This window comes from Phocoena sinus, chromosome 17 (genome assembly GCF_008692025.1).
Source record: "Phocoena sinus isolate mPhoSin1 chromosome 17, mPhoSin1.pri, whole genome shotgun sequence".
Classification (NCBI taxonomy): domain Eukaryota; kingdom Metazoa; phylum Chordata; class Mammalia; order Artiodactyla; family Phocoenidae; genus Phocoena; species Phocoena sinus.
In genome coordinates, this window is record NC_045779.1 from 16,911,326 (window position 1) to 16,929,140 (window position 17,815).

The 17,815-nt window shown below is 39.5% G+C and overlaps 1 protein-coding gene across 1 annotated transcript in view; it reads left to right on the forward strand.

Annotated features, from left to right (window-relative positions):
* Positions 1–17,815, forward strand: part of KCNB2 (potassium voltage-gated channel subfamily B member 2) — a 390,956-nt gene that overhangs the window by 66,459 nt on the left and 306,682 nt on the right. The window lies entirely within an intron of this gene.

Sequence of the window (17,815 nt, forward strand, 5' to 3'; positions counted from 1 at the left end):
GCTATAGAAAATTCAGCTTCCTTCTGAAGACTGTCACTTCCACATTGGATAATTGGTCTTAGGAAAAGAAGACCTTAGGTCTTAGGAGAAGATCCATAGATGCTCTTCCTGTAGGAATGAAAAAGCAAGCTTGAATAATAACAGAAAATACTCTAAATAAAATTTAATTTGTCCATTATATTTTGAAGATCACATATTTATTTATAAAATTAAAGTTATGATTATGAAAGAAAACTGACATTTAGACTGGGTCAGTAAATGAAAAGGCAGGAATTTATCCATTCATTTATCCCTTCATTCATCAATATTAAACAAGCATTTATTGAGCATCTACTGTGTGTCAGGCACTGTTCAAAGAGCCAGTGTTTTGGTATAAACCAAGCAGACAAGCTCCTACTCTAATGGAGCTTATGTTCTCATGGGGCTGAGAGGCATAAACCTGAAAGTATTTTCAGATAGTGATGAGCTACTCAGGGATTTTGGAGGAGAATGATGTGGTAGAGACTTCTGGGCAGCTACTCTAAGTCATGTAGTCGAAGCAAGCCCCTGAGAGAAGGAGCCTGCCATGTGCATATTTGCAGCAGGATGGGGTAGCCATTGGTGGTAGAGACAGGGGTGCCTGGGATGGGGGGAGGTAAGAGTGATCAGAGAGGTGGGAAGAGGCCCGGTAACACAGAGCAGTCAGCCAAGGACTTGGCTGGACTTGGTTTTGACTGCAGTGGGCAGACATTAGACAGTGTTAAAGTGGGGATGTGTTGAGATCTGATTCGTATTTTTAATAAATCACTCTGGCTGCTGGTGGAAAGTGGACTCTAGGAATGCACGAGGAGAAGAAGGGAGGATGTTGGGAGGCTGTGGAATAGGTAAGTGAGTGGTGCTCATGCCTTGGATGAGGGTAGTGGAGCTGGAGACAGAGAAGTAGAGGACGTAAGTTAGAGATGGCTGTCGGTGTCAACAGAAGGAAGGGAGCCCAGGAAATACCCCGAGGGCACTACTAACATTGAGAGGTTGAGCGGACGAGAGAAGACAGCAAAGGAGACTAATAGAAAATGACAATTTGAGTGTTGTCTCTCAGAAGATGAGAGAGAAAAGTGTTTCCAAAAGGAAAGGATGACACGTAAGTCCAGGGGCCAAAGGTAAGATGCCACCGTGCAGATAAATTAGCTCAAAGCTAGGAGCCTGCTCTGAGCTTCACGACCGGGCCCGTCTAACTTCCAGTCATCATATAGATGCCAGCCATCTAAAGATTGTCAGAGAGGGCTTCCCTGGTGGCGCAGTGGTTGAGAGTCCACCTGCCGATGCAGGGGACGCGGGTTCGAGCCCCGGTCCGGGAGGATCCCACATGCCACGGAGCGGCTGGGCCCGTGAGCCACGGCCGCTGAGCCTGCGCGTCCGGAGCCTGTGCTCCGCAACGGGAGAGGCCGCGACAGTGAGAGGCCCACGTACCGCAAAAAAAGATTGTCAGAGGATGGCTATAAGGAGGAGGAGAAAGGTGTACAAACAAGTGATTTTCCTTAACATTCATAAATTGGTAAAATTATACATAACAAGTAATTTTCTGTAATGGAGGTATAACTTTTAGCAAGAGAAACATGGTGGGAAGGAGGTGAATTGTTTCATGGAGTATTAGAATGAAAAGAAATCGCAGAGGTTATGGTCCAAAACCCCTTTCATTTTATAGATGAGGAAACTTGAGTCCCAGAGCATTTAAGAGAACTTGTTTAAGGTCACATGGCTAGTTGGTGGAAGAGCCAAAGCTATAACCTGGGTCCATGTTTCTTAGGCCAAATGGGTCCTACACACATACATACACACACTCTCTCTCTCTCTTTCTCTCTCTCTCTGTCTCTCTGTGTCTGTCTGTCTCTCTCTCTCTCTCTCCCTCTCACGTATGCTCACAAGTGCATACACATATGATCACGTGGTATTAGGTGATAGTTATTTGCTTTTAAAGGTGAGTTAAAAGAGTAATGCCAAAAAATAACAAGCTCTCCGGGAGCATTTTTAAAAGTTTATTTGATTTATAAAATTTCAGTTAACGCTCTTCCAAGAAGTTTCTTTATAAACCATGTTACGTTTTGCCCTCTAAAAAAGCCTTAATTCCTTCTGATTCAAAAATGTAGCATAGGAGTCTGGGATTAACACATACATACTACTGTATATAAAATGGTTAACCACCAAGGACCTACTGTATAGCACAGGGAGCTGTACTCAATATTTTGTAATAACCTATAAGGGAAAAGAATCTGAAAAAGAATATATATATGTATACATATATATATATATATATATACACACACACGTACATATACATATAACTGAATCACTTTGCTTTACAAAGTGAAACTAACACAACATTGTAAATCAACTATACTTCAATTTAAAAAAATGCTAGCATAATAGATCTCGTCATGAGGGTTTGTAATCTTATTCTTTTTTCCCATTAGGTACAAGATTTTCCCTACAATAAATATTATTAGCATTTTCTTCTGCCTTTTTATTTGTGCTTGAACATAAACTAGAGTAGACACAGATAAAATCAGATTTGTAAAGTACTACAAAATCTGGTATCAGGCAAAAAGAGCAAGAAACAAATATTTAATATTTTATGCTGCAATGCCTATTAGGCTCAGTTTAGTATAATTTTATTTGCAGTTCTTGGAAAATCTGTAAAATATGTTAGACCATCGAGCATTATGCACAAGTGAGCATTTTCCTCCATCATTTTTCAATACAGTCTGCAATGGAATGAAGCATTATCATCTAGACATCTTCAGTGTCGTCACATTGCATTCAGGGTACCATTCACTTAGAACTCTGTTATCCAGGGGCTGCAATTTATATGGAGTATATCCACAAGATATGGCCCTGGATATCTTCTTCTTCCTTATGTAAAGGAGACTGGAAACCCAAAACAGTTTTTTCTTGCCCCTGTTAAAGTACAATAAATTAATAATACCTGAAAAGAATTTGGTGACCTTTCTAACCATAGTGTTATGATAAGACACAGGGGAAAATCTACACATCAGTGAACTGGAAAAGATCAGAGCAGGGAATTGTTGGAGGGAAGAGAAAAGCTGATGACTCTTAAGGCATTTCAAATCACATCTCTTGAAAAGTAGATGCTGTACTGAAATATAATCCCCTCAGCTTCAGGTGTTTATAATAGCCCAGTCTTCCTGCTTAAATCAGTGGGATCTTGTCTTCCAACTGATATGCTGACAAACTGGACTCCAAACCAGGAACAAAGTTTGAAACAAAATCTAGACTTACACCAGTTTAATTTATGATGCTATGAAAATTTATTTCATATTTTTTTCTTATTTGTGTTTACCAAGCATTATTTTTAAAAGCCTAGAAATGCAATTGATTTGTCTCTTACTGAAAGTTTCAGAACAAATCATGCCTAGCAAAAGAATAGAGATGTGATCTCTTATTGCATATTCAGTAATAATAACACTAATAATAACCAGAAACTATACAGCACTTCCTATATGCAAGGCACCATTCTAAGCACTTTACAAGTATATTAACTCATTAATCCTCACAACCAACCACATGATGAAAAGTCTATTATTAGCTCATTTTAAAATGAGGGTGAGGAATGACTGGCATTTATACTTACGAAGGCAGTTGCCATGTAGCTGACAGGGTCTTGGTGCTCCAGCCAGGTGTCAGGTCTGTGCCTCTGAGGTGGGAGAGCCGAGTTCAGGACATTGGTCCACCAGAGACCTCCTGGCACCATGTAATATCAGTGAAAGCTCTCCCAGAGATCTCCATCTCAATGCTAAGACCCAGCTCCACTCAACGATCAGCAAGCTACGCTGCTGGACACCCTATGCCAAACAACTAGCAAGGCAGGAACACAACCCCACCCATTAGCTCAGAGGCTGCCTAAAATCATAATAAGGCCACAGACACCCCAAATCACACCACCAGACGTGGTCCTGCCCACCAGAAAGACAAGATCCAGCCTCATCCACCAGAGCACAGGTGCTCGTCCCCTCCACCAGGAAGCCTACACAACCCTCTGAACCAACCTTAGCCACTTGGGGCAGACACCAGAAACAACGGGAACTACGGACCTGCAGCCTGCGAAAAGGAGACCCCAAACACAGTAAGTTAAGCAAAGTGAGAAGACAGAGAAACACACAGCAGATGAAGGAGCAAGGTAAAAACCCACCAGACCAAACAAATGAAGAGGAAATAGGCAATCTACCTGAAAAAGAATTCAGAGTAATGATAGTAAAGATGATCCAAAATCCTGGAAATAGAATAGAGAAAATACAAGAAATATTTAACAAGAACCTAGAAGAAGTAAACAACAAACAAAAAATGAAGAACAACACAATAAATGAAATTTAAAATTCGCTAGAAGGAATCAATAGCAGAATAACTGAGGCAGAAGAACGGATAAGTGACCTGGAAGATGAAATAGTGGAAATAACTACTGCAGAGCAGAATAAAGAAAAAAGAATGAAAAGAATTGACGACAGTCTCAGAGACCTCTGGAACAACATTAAATGCACCAACATTCGAATCATAGGGGTCCCAGAAGAAGAAGAGAAAAAGAAAGGGACTGAGAAAATAATTGAAGAGATTACAGTTGAAAACTTCCCTAATATGGGAAAGGAAATAGTTAATCAAGTCCAAGAAGCACAAAGAGTGTCCCATATAGGATAAATCCAAGGAGAAACATGCCAAGACACACACCAAGTCAAATTATCAAAAAATAAACACAAAGAAAAAACATTAAAAGCAGGAAGGGAAAAACAACAAATAACATACGAGGGAATCCCCATAAGGTTAACAGCTGATCTTTCAGCAGAAATTCTGCAAGCCATAAGGGAGTGGCAAGACATATTTAAAGTGATGAAAGGGAAAAACCTACAACCAAGATTATTCTACCCAGCAAGGATCTCATTCAGATTAGATGGAGAAATTAAAACCTTTACAGACAAGCAAAAGCTAAGGGAATTCAGCACCACCAAACCAGCACTACAACAAGTGCTAAAGGAACTTCTCTAGGCAGGAAACATAAGAGAAGGAAAAGACCTACAACAACAAACCCAAAACAATTAAGAAAATGGGAATAGGAACATACATATCAATAATTACCTTAAATATAAATGGATTAAACGCTCCATCCAAAAGACATAGACTGGCTGAATGGATACAAAAACAAGACCCGAATATATGCTGTCTATAAGAGACCCACTTCAGACCTAGGGACACACACAGACTGAAAGTAAGGGGATGGAAAAAGATATTCCATGCAAATGGAAATCAAAAGAAAGCTGGAATAGCAATTCCCATATCAGGCAAAATAGACTTTAAAATAAAGACTGTTACAAGAGACAAAGAAAGACACTACATAATGACCAGGGGATCCATCCAAGAAGAAGATATAACAATTGTAAATATTTATGCACCCAACATAGGAACACCTCAGTACATAAGGCAACTGCTAACAGCCATAAAAGGAGAAATCGACAATAACACAATCACAGTGTTACTATGTGTTAAAGTGGGGACTTTAACACCCCACTTTCACCAATGGACAGATCATCCAAAATGAAAATCAATAAGGAAACACAAGCTTTAAATGATACATTAAACAAGATGGACTTCATTGATATTTATAGGACATTCCATCCAAAAACAACAGAATACACTTTCTTCTCAAGTGCTCATGGAACATTCTCCAGGATAGATCATATCTTGGGTCACAAAGCAAGCCTTGGTAATTTAAGAAAACTGAAATCGTATCAAGTATCTTTTCCAACCACAATGCTATGAGACTAGATATCAATTACAGGAAAATATCTGTAAAAAATGCAAACACATGGAGGCTAAACAATACACTACTTAATAACCAAGAGATCACTGAAGAAAACAAGAGGAAATAAAAAAATACTTAGAAACAAATGACAATGAAAACACGAAAACACAAAACCTATGGAATGCAGCAAAAGCAGTTCTAAGAGGGAAGTTTACAGCAATACAGTCCTACCTCAAGAAACAAGAAACATCTCAAACAACCTAACCTTACACCTAAAGCAATTAGAGAAAGAAGAACAAAAGAACGCCAAAGTTAGCAGAAGGAAACAAATCATAAAAATCAGATCAGAAATAAATGAAAAAGAAATGAAGGAAACAGTAGCAAAGATCAATAAAACTAAAAGCTGGTTCTTTGAGAAGATAAAATTGATAAACCATTAGCCAGACTCATCAAGAAAAAAAGGGAGAAGACTCAAATCAATAGAATTAGAAATGAAAAAGGAGGAGTAACAACTGACACTGCAGAAACACAAAGGATCATGAGAGATTACTACAAGCAACTCTATGCCAATAAAGTGGACAACCTGGAAGAAATGGACAAATTCTTAGAAAAGCACAATGTTCTGAGACTGAACCAGGAAGAAATAGAAAATATGAAGAGACCAATCACAAGCACTGAAATTGAGACTGTGATTAATAATCTTCCAACAGACAAAAGTCCAGGACCAGATGGCTTCACAGGCAAATTCTATCAAACATTTAGAGAAGAGCTAACACCTATCCTTCTCAAACTCTTCCAAAATATACGGAGGGAGGAACACTCCCACACTCATTCTACGAGGCCACCATCACCCTGATACCAGAACCAGACAAAGACGTCACAAAGAAAGAAAACTACAGGCCAATATCACTGATGAACATAAGTGCAAAAATCCTCAACAAAGTACTAGCAAACAGAATCCAATAGCACATTAAAAGGATCATACACCATTATCAAGTGAGGTTTATCCGAGGAATGCAAGGATTCTACAATATATGCCAATCAATCAATGTGATACACCAGATTAACAAATTGAAGGAGAAAAACCATATGATCATCTCAATAGATGCAGGAAAAGCTTTCAACTAAATTCAACACCCATTTACGATAAAAACCCTCCAGAAAGTAGGCAAAGAGGGAACTTACCTCAACATAATAAAGGCCATATATGACAAACCCACAGTCAACATCGTCCTCAATGCTGAAAAACTGAAAGCATTTCCACTAAGATCAGGAGCAAGACAAGGTTTCCAACTCTCACTACTATTATTCAACATAGTTTTGGAAGTTTTAGCCACAGCAATCAGAGAAGAAAAAGAAATAAAAGTAATCCAAATCGGAAAGAAGAAGTAAAGCTGTCACTGTTTGCAGATGACATGATACTATACATAGAGAATCCTAAAGACTCTACCAGAAAACTACTGGAGCCAATCAATGAATTGGTAAAGTAGCAGGGTACAAAATTAATGCACAGAAATCTCTGGCATTCCTATACACTAATGATGAAATGTCTGAAAGAGAAATTAGGAAACACTCCCGTTTACCATTGCTACAAAAAGAATAAAATACCTAGGAATAAACCTACCTAAGGAAACAAAAGACCTATATGCGGAAAACTATAAGACACTGATGAACGAAATTAGAGATGATACAAACAGATGGAGAGATATACCATGTTCTTGGACTGGAAGAATCAACATTGTGAAAATGACTCTACTACCCAAAGCAATCTACTGAGTCAATGCAATCCCTATCAAACTAACAATGGCATTTTTCACAGGATTAGAACAAAAACTTTCACAATTTGTTTGGAAACACAAAAGATCCCCGAATAGCCAAAGCAATATTGAGAAAGAAAAACGGGGCTGGAGGAATCCAACTCCCTGACTTCAGACTACACTACAAACTACAGTAATCAAGACAGTATGGTACTGGCACAAAAACAGAAATATAGATCAATGGAACAGGATAGAAAGCCCAGAGATAAACCCACATGCATATGATCACCTTATATTTGATAAAGAAGGCAAGAATATACAATGTAGAAAAGACAGCCTCTTCAGTAAGTGGTGCTGGGAAAACTGAACAGTTACATGTAAAAGAGTGAAATTAGAACACTCCCTAACACCATACACAAAAATAAACTCAAAATGGATTAAAGACCTAAATGTAAGGTCAGACACTATAAAACTCTTAGAGGAAAACATAGGCTGAACACTCTATGACATAAATCACAGCAAGATCCTTTTTGACCCACCTCCTAGAGAAATGGAAATAAAACCTGAAATAAACAAATGGGACCTAATGAAACTTAAAAGCTTTTGCACAGCAAAGGAAACCATAAACAAGACCAAAAGACAACCCTCAGAATGGGAGAAAAGATTTGCAGATGAAGCAACTGACAAAGGATTAATCTCCAGAATTTACAAGCAGCTCATGCAGCTCAATATCAAAAAACAAACAACCCAATCCAAAAATGGGCAGAAGACCTAAATAGACATTTCTCCAAAGAGGATGTACAGATTGCCAACAAACACATGAAAGGATGCTCAACATCGCTAATCATGAGAGAAACGCAAATCAAAACTGCAGTGAGGTATCACCTCACACCAGTCAGAATGGTCATCATCAAAAAATCTACAAACAGTAAATGCTGGAAAGGGTGTGGAGAAAAGGGAACCCTCTTGCGCTGTTGGTGGGAATGTAAATTTATAAAGCCACTATGGAGAACATTATGGAGGTTCCTTAAAAAACTAAAAACAGAACTACCATATGACCGAGCAATCCCACTACTGGGCATATACCCTGAGAAAACCATAATTCAAAAACAGTATTGTACCACAATGTTCATTGCAGCTCTATTTACCATAGGTAGGACATGGAAGCAACCTAAGTGTCCATCGACAGATGAATGGATAAAGAAGATGTGGCAAATATATACAATGGAATATTACTCAGCCATAAAAAGAAACGAAATTGAACTATTTGTAGTGAGGTGGGTGGGTCTAGAATCTGTCATACAGAGTGAAGTAAGTCAGAAAGAGAAAAACAAATACCATATGCTAACATATATATGGAATTAAAAAAAAAAAAGGTTATAAAGAACCTAAGGGCAGGACAGGAATAAAGACGCACATGTAGAGAATGGACTTGAGGACACAGGGAGGGGCAAGGGTAAGGTGGGACGAAGTGAGAGAGTGGCATGGACTTATATATACTACCAAATGTAAAATAGATAGCTAGTGGGAAGCAGCCACATAGCACAGGGAGATCAGCTGGGTGCTTTGTGACCACCTAGAAGGGTGGGATAGGGAGGGTGGGAGGGAGACACAAGAGGGAGGAGATATGGGGATATATGTATATGTATAGCTGATTCACTTTGTTATACAGCAGAAACTAACACACCATTGTAAAGCAATTATACTCCAATAAAGAGGTTAAAAATAAATAAATAAAATGAGGGTGAAGGATTAAGACATCATTAAATTAAAAATGAAATCATTCCAAAGGAAAATAAAATCAACATTTAGATTGGGTCGATTCAGAAGACAAATGGTTTACATAACGCAGGATTTTTGTAATTTAAAACATGCCAGAATAAGACTGGCAGCTTGGGTCATGAGGGGATAACAGGGTGACTTAGGCCAAATCCAGTGAGATCAGATTTGTAGGGAAAAATAATTTTGTCTCAAATCAGTAATGACAGGCTGACCTTGGGTTTAAGAAATCACCTTTAGAACACTGCTTTCTTCACTGGTACTGATTAATGGTAGATTTGCTCAAAGAATCAAGGTGTGTATGTTGAGATTACTATAAATTCATGTATCTGTCGTTTTATAGGGAGCACGGAGCACTGAATAAACAGAAAAAAATTATGTGCTCTAAATCTTAAAAATGAGACCATATTTCAGTTCTCAGAATGTTGTATTTTCTTATAAATTCCTGACAATTATGCATTTGCTGGATCTTTTTTTTTTTTTTTTTTTTTTTTGCGGTATACGGGCCTCTCACTCTTATGGCCTCTCCCGTTGCGGAGCACAGGCTCCGGACGCGCAGGCTCAGCGGCCATGGCTCACGGGCCCAGCCGCTCCACGGCATGTGGAATCCTCCCGGATTGGGGTACAAACCCGCGTCCCCCTTATCGGCAGGCGGACTCTCAACCACTGTGCCACCAGGGGAGCCCCCATCTGCTGGATCTTAAAACATCATTTTCAAAGTTGATTGCTATTCCAAAATAGATAGCTATGTTAATTTTGCCAAAACATTTACAAAGGTAGCAAACCTAAAGATACCTCTTAAATATGGATGGGGTTACTCTGTTTCCAAATGCTACCCTGGGATTAGAGTTGGAGTCACCACTTTCAAGCTTACAACTCTTGGGTTTTGGGGACCCTGGCAGACTGAAGTCCCATATCTGAATCTGTCAACATCTCGCAGGTTATTTTAGTCACAGATAATGTTTATATTGTGCAGTATATGATCTTTGCATGATCTAGACTTCCTATTATAATAAGGGCTCCCTTGCTTGTAAATTACGCATGACTCTTTTGGCAACATGGAGGGAGGTATTGAGGGTTGTGTAGATTTTGCTTTGCCCTGTGGAACACTGGCTCTTTACAGTGGACTGAGGAAGGGACACCTTCTATGGTAATGAACCTTCCACCTTGCAACACATGAAGACCATAGTATCGTTCTTTCAGTTTCAACTTTTTGCTTTATATTTGTCACATATGGGAATAGAAAATGTCAGGCCTTAGCTCACTCCAATTGAACTTAATATCCTAGGTGGCCCACTTGCTGCCCAAGTTTGAGAAATCCATTTATTTTTTCAGATCCTCACTTTCCTCATTTGGGGGCAATTGGATTGTGATAAGGATTAAATGATATTAATTAATTAGCTAGCTAATTAATATATGTGCCTGAAACATGTTTAAAACTCACTAAATGTTAACTATAATTTAAAGTAGAAAAAATAATGCCATCTCTGGGCTTCCCTGGTGGCGCAGTGGTTGAGAATCCGCCTGCCGATGTAGGGGACACGGGTTCGTGCCCCGGTCCGGGAAGATCCCACATGCCGCTGAGCGGATGGGCCCGTGAGCCAGGGCCGCTGAGCCTGTGCGTCCGGAGCCTGTGCTCCGCAACGGGAGAGGCCACAATGGTGAGACGCCCGCTTACCGGGAAAAAAAAAAAAAAAAAAAGCCAGCTCACCTATTGTTGAATTCAAATGAAATAGGGCATATAAACCCTAAAAACACTGTACAAATGTCAGGTACTCTCAAATACTAAATCCCCAGCAAAGTCATTATCAGCCTCATAATTTACTTAACACTGATCATCAATATATTCTGTGACTTTTCTCAATTCATAAATGTTCCAACAATGCTCGTTATTAACATGGAAAGCCTGACTGTTTGCCTATCCCAACTTAATTTACTGACAGACATAAGTTTACTTACTGTTCTGAGATTGAAGAATTCAGCAGTGCTGGGTTCTGGGTGAAGAGTGATACTTAACCCGCCCACAAGTAGCTCACGATTTGCTCTACTGACCTTTTGGTATTATAAATGCAAATAGGAACAACATCATCTGGAAAACACAAGGAAATAAAATTTTGTTGAAGACTTGCTGGTGAATTTTTAGAATAAGATATTGCTTCCAGTTCTTTGTCATTTCAAGCTGATGAAATTTTTGCCCCGATTTCTTCCTCCCTGAAGTTTTCCATCTCTTTTAAGCAAGGGATATCATGGAATATAGTATAGGAGTTAGAAACACGCACCCATGAAAATCTGGTTCTAATTCAGGTCTTCTTAGTAAAACTCAACACACTGAAGCAGACAGTGCCAGGCAGCCATACATCAGGGTCAAAGTCTCGAACAAGATAAGTGGAAGCGGTTGCCTTGGGCTTTGTGGAGGTAGAATGGATGTCTGAATGCTGCTGCATGCAATCACTGATTTTTCCCAAGGCAAGGATTATTTTAGTCCTTAGCACTCCTAGGCATTTTCAAGTTTTAACTTACAAAGAATTATTTTTTAATAAAGTGCAACGTGAGAAAAACTGGAATGTTCTTTTTCAGTAGATTTCAGAGTTAGATCTCTGAGTTTTAACACTTTTTTGGAAAATTAAACATGATGGTATTGTTAGGAGATATGATCCCCTGTTGAAATAACATCTATGAAGTGAATGTCATTTTATTCACACAACCCCCCCCCTACACACACACACAGTTATAGAATAAAAGGCAGCTAGATAACAGTGTATCAAGAGCTGCTCCATAGTCACATAGGGGCTCATTTGTTTCTGTCCCACTGTATCATTAAACTGTTTTCGACACTGTGACCAGACACAGTGAATCTGGATTTAGAAAGATAAGCTGAAAATAAAAGTAAAAATAGTAGATTATGAATAGGCACTTATCTTCCAGATGAATTCAGTCATAACAAGCAAAAAATGGGCTATCACATTTGGCCTCTGCAAATTCCTAGGAAATCTGCTACTATGCGTATGATGAGTATGAATTTATAATCCTCAAAAAAGAAAAGCTTTAAATGCCTTTCACGCTGTTATCCAGTACACGTTGAATCACTGACAGACCATGATGCCTTGTGTTTACGGTGCTTTGCTATAAAAAATATTTCTAATTAGCCCCATGTTTCTGCAGCATTTGACTTAGAAGAAAAAAAAGTAAAATCCCTCTTACGTCGAATCAGTGTTTTGTTCTGTATTAAGATCTGGCCATCTGTGGAGTTTGCCCAACTGGTGAGACATCATGCCTCAGTGTCAGCTGTGCTGCTAGAAGTAAACTTCATCCCACTTTGGCCTGTCCCAGCCATTCTGGGATGTCTGATACCCATATTCACACATCTGATAGAGTCACATTGTAACCCTGATGTTGTTAAACACTGGACTTGTTAGTTGCTATCAGTTGGCATATCAGCAGTTTAATTAGTGGAGTTGCTTTCCTCTACTGGTAAATTCTGAACGTTCCACATTGAAAATTCATCACCAGAATGAAGTAATGCAGTAGAGTGGTTTCTTGAGCTCTTGCAGTTATGCAAATCAGGTTTATCCGTTCTAAGTACGCAGAGATTACGGGTTTAAACTCCCACACCGCCACTGAGATAATGACACCAACTCAAAGCATAAATGTGGACGATCTAATTTTAGTTGGGTGGCGTGAATTCTCTTGTAGAAATGCTGCCTGTCTTCCTGCTAGGACAGACGGGGAAACGTACCGAGTCGCACCATTGATGCAAACTGGTTTTTTTCTTGTAAGTGTGTAATGTACAGTCCACAGTAAGCATCTCTTCTTTCTCATAACATCACAGCCTCTTCTCCCAGTGCTGTTGATTGCATAAAAATAGTCTTATTAGATATCGATTAAATGCCAAATGGGAAGGAAGCACCTTCTAATTTATTTCTAATCTATTTCTTTATTTTTGCTCCTACCACTGAAGGATTTTTGTTGTAGTTCTGATGGGTCAACACATGGTGTTAAATGTAGCATCAGAGAAGATTTGGGTTCAATTCAAGCTCTGCCCTAATACTCTGGGAATGTAGGCAAGGTTCGTAACTTTGACACTTGATTTCTTTTGTCGTTAAATGAATACTCCCCATCTGACCTTATTGTTCTTACAATGAAATGAGATCACACAATAAAATACAGGATCGGGCATGGGGTAGATACTGGTACATGATTATTGCAGTTATTTGATATTTGCCTTTGCTTTTTATTCTGGAGAAAGGGTGTTTATAAGGGTGTGTGCTCTTGTATGGCTTTTCCAAGGAGAACTGCTTCAGGGTACTTTAAATCTGCCACCTGTGACTAGATACCCAGAGTCTGTCTTCTGCAGGTTCTGTCCTTTCTGAAGTAAGTTATTTCATTTCTTGAATAATTTCTTGTCCCTACTGCATCCTGACAGAAAAGTTCAGGGGAGACACTGTTTCCATGGAGACCTGGAGAGATGTCATAATTACTTAGGACCACATCTGGTGGCACATATGTGGCACATATGACCTAGGTGATTGAATGCCGAAATGCTTTTAAGGTACCAAAAATATCAGAGGAACAGGGACTTAGTCGGCTAGGGGTACCATAACAAAACATCATAGACTATGTGGCTCAAACAACAGAAACTTATTTCCTTACAGTTCTGGAGGCTGGAAATATGAGATCAGAGTGCCAGCATGGTTGAGTTCTAGTGAGACCTCTCTTCCTGGCTTACAAATGTCACCTTCTCACTGAGTCCTCATATGGTAGAGAGAAAGAGAAAGCCAGCTCTTTGGTATCTCCTTTTACAAGGGGCACCAATCCCATCACGAGGACCCCACCCTCATGACCTCATCTAAACCTGATTACCTCCCAAAGACTCCATCTTCAAATACCATCACATTGGAGGTTAGAGCTTTTAACATATGAATTTTGGAGGGACACAGTTCAGTCCATAGCAGGGACTACGTATTGCCACGGAGAGGCCCCTACGACCAGGTGATAGATGTGGACAGGGCAGCAGTAGCAGCAGTTCACCACCATGAATATAACCTCTTTCCACATAGCACGAGCTATGAGCTGTCCCTTGGGCTCCATGTTTGGAGTGCCTGGAGAATGTATGGCCAATCCAGGAAACAGGAGCATGGAACTCCTTAGAAGACCTGAAATCTAGACCCGGGTCTACCTCTTACTAATTATATGCAGTGAGAACATCATTTTTTTCTCTGAACCTCAGTTTCCTTATCTTTAATGAAAATCTTAAGATCTTCTGCCTCCTTTGAAGGGTGGTTGTGAGAATCAAATAAGATGTTGTATGTGAAAGAACTTAGTAATCTGTGGTCCTGTGTTTTTGTTTTTTAACCTGGCTTTACCTGGCTCTGAAACCATAAACTGAAGGGCATGCCAGGCTCAAGATGGAGCACAGAACTCACCTATGCTCTGGAGTTTGGATTTTCAATTGCATGAGAATTACCTAGGGTGCTGGTTTAATACAGATTTCAGGACCCCAGTCTACGAATTTCTAACTTACTTGGCCCATGGTAGAGCCTGGAATCTGCATTTTAACAAACATGCAGGGGATGGTTTGGATAGAGCTGGGCCTTGGCCACTTTTTGAAAAATGCTTTTTCTGCCCCATAAGAGACCGGACCATTGGGGGATTCATGAGAAATAATAAAGTAGAGAAGAGGTATGTATTATAGACTGGGAACTCTAATTTTAGACAACTAAATTTTGGAAAGTTTACCAGAAATTGACTAAGATTTAAAAAAAAGATTCCCTAACCTATAATCGACTTTTCTTTGCCCACATGAAGCATATACCGTTTTTTAAAAGGTAAATGAATAAAATGAACAGATAAAGGAGGAAAGATAAGACAAGCAGATTCATCCTCACTAGAGTCCTTCAGCTCAGAGCTTCAAGTATCATAATTTGCTTTAATAAGTTTATAAAGTCAGTGGGCAAAAGATAATTTAAATCACACAGAAAACTATCCTGCACTTCGCCTTACACTGAAATGCTGGAGGAGACTTGGAGGGGCTTAAATGAATCTGTTAGCTCCCAGGCATCCTTTGTGAGCTTCCAGAATTCCTTCCTCTTTCAGAGTTCTGTGTCGCCACACCCTGCACCAGGTTTCAGCTCTGATGTGATTTATGCAGACTAATTCCAAGTAACCAGTGAAACAGTGACTGAATAATTAGGGGTCTGTTGTAAAAAATGCCAGCTAATCAACAGGAGCCATGGTTTATTGTCCATTTGTGTGTTTCCATTCTACTACTCTGTATCCATTAGATGCACCCGTTTCTGCTTCGTGTTGGAAGCAAAGTGAGCACCAAATGGAAACGTCGGGGCATGGGAGCTGAACCTGCTGCTCAAAGATGAGAGTCCTTGGAATCTCTCCAGGGTTGGATGGAAGAATGTGTACAACTTGATTTGGGCCAAAAGCCCTGCCTTCCTAAAATGATATTCCCCTGCCGTAGCTGTTTCCCTCTTCCATCTGAAACATACATCGATGAACGTACAGCTTTGTTTTGGAATCGGAGATAAGGGTGTTTTCTTTTGAAATCCTGTTCAAATAGCAGAAACTATCATCTAGGAAAGGCTGGAGGGTTAGAACAAAGGTCGATCATGAGGTTACCTGTTAGTTTGTCTGGCAGTGGGTGGACATTTATGATAAGGTTTGATTAGGCAGAAAAGTTGGGGAAGCAAAATGATATCTACAGAATCAGTCCAAAGTAGGGTACCCAGGTGGCAGGCAGAAGGTGACATGAGGACTTTTTCGAGCTGAGAAACCTGGAGGAAGGGGAGAAAGGGAGAGGACACAGACCAATTTCTGGAACTCACAGATGTTCCCCGAGCTGACCCTGTTGGTCTCAGTCGTGTGGGTTTCATGCCTTCCTCTCACATTGTAAACTCTCCATCTAGGGGTTCTCCCAAACACTGAATTCCCTCACATCCCTCAAAAAAAAAAAAATTAAAAAAAAATAAAACAACCGATTAAAATAGAGTGATTTTTGGCAAGTGCTGTCTACGGCCTTTTTTTAGAAAACATGCACCATGATATGATCTAAGCTTTTCAGGCTCCTCAGCAAGGCATATGTGGGAGCATGACTTTGGGGCTCACAGTCTAGAACATCAGCAGTGACACTGGGAGACTTGCATCCTGCAGCTGCTCTGCAGCCTCCCACGCCGTGGTTCCTCCACACACAGCTGTTTCTCTACAGCCTCTTGTGTTGCTGCATCTGTGTGACGGGGAAGCTAAAAATACCTGCCAAGATGGCAGTGGAGACTGACGTTATCTCTCCAGCCTTGCAAGCTGCACACCGTGTGTAAGAAAATGATCCCGAAGCACTAACATCCCAAATGATTCAAGTTTCTGGAGGACCTCAAAACAGAGGCGTTGGTCCAAGATCACAACAAATAGTGCCCCCAGTGAATTTTGAGGTCTCGTACCCTTAGAATCGGAGAAGCTCTCCTTTTCTTCTCTTGTCAATGAATTCACCCTAAATGTTAACTTAAGTATAGAAATGTTACTGTGTTGTCATGCATCCATCTCATGATAAAACTAGATTTTAATGTAAGATTATTTTAATAAAAATACATTTTTGTGGTTTTGCTGTTGATATTGAGACAAATAGTAGTGAAAGGACTGACCCATTTTCACTTCAAAACATTACTTTATTATCATCAAATTTTATTTCATCTAAATCTTATCCTTCAAAAAAGAAGATTTGTTCCACATTTTCATGGTATGTAGACACCATCAGTTTTAGGCAACAATGAAAATAATCCTCAAACTGCAACAATAAAAGTGAGATTAAACAAAAATTCAGAACCATTCAGTTGAAGTGATGTATTAAAGGATTTGCATATTCATTCATGGGATGTGTTAATACTTACAGTTGTGCGGTCCAATACGGTAATTACTGAACACTTCAGATATAGCTGGTCTAAACTGAAGATGTGCTACGAGTGGAAAGTACACACCAGACTTTGAAGACTTGGTACCAAAAAAAAAGTGAAATATTACCTTGTATGAAAATTTGTATATTGATTGCATTGTTTCAGTATATTGTGTTAAATGAAATTACTATTAAAATTGATGTCACTTCATACTATACTACAAAGCTACAGTAATCAAGGCAGTATGGTACTGGCACAAAAACAGAAATATAGATCAATGGTACAGGATAGAAAGCCCAGAGGTAAACCCACGCACCTATGGTCAACTAATCTATGACAAAAGAGGCAAGGATATACAATGGAGAAAAGACAGCCTCTTCAATAAGTGGTGCTGGGAAAACGGGACAGCTACATGTAAAAGAATGAAATCAGAACACTTCCCTAACACCATACACAAAAATAAGCTCAAAATGGGTTAAAGACCATAAATGTAAGATGGGACACTATAAAACTCTTAGAGAAAAACACTCTTTGACATAAACCACAGCAAGACCTTTTTTGACCCACCTGCTAGAGTAAAGAAAATAAAAACAAAAATTAAAAAA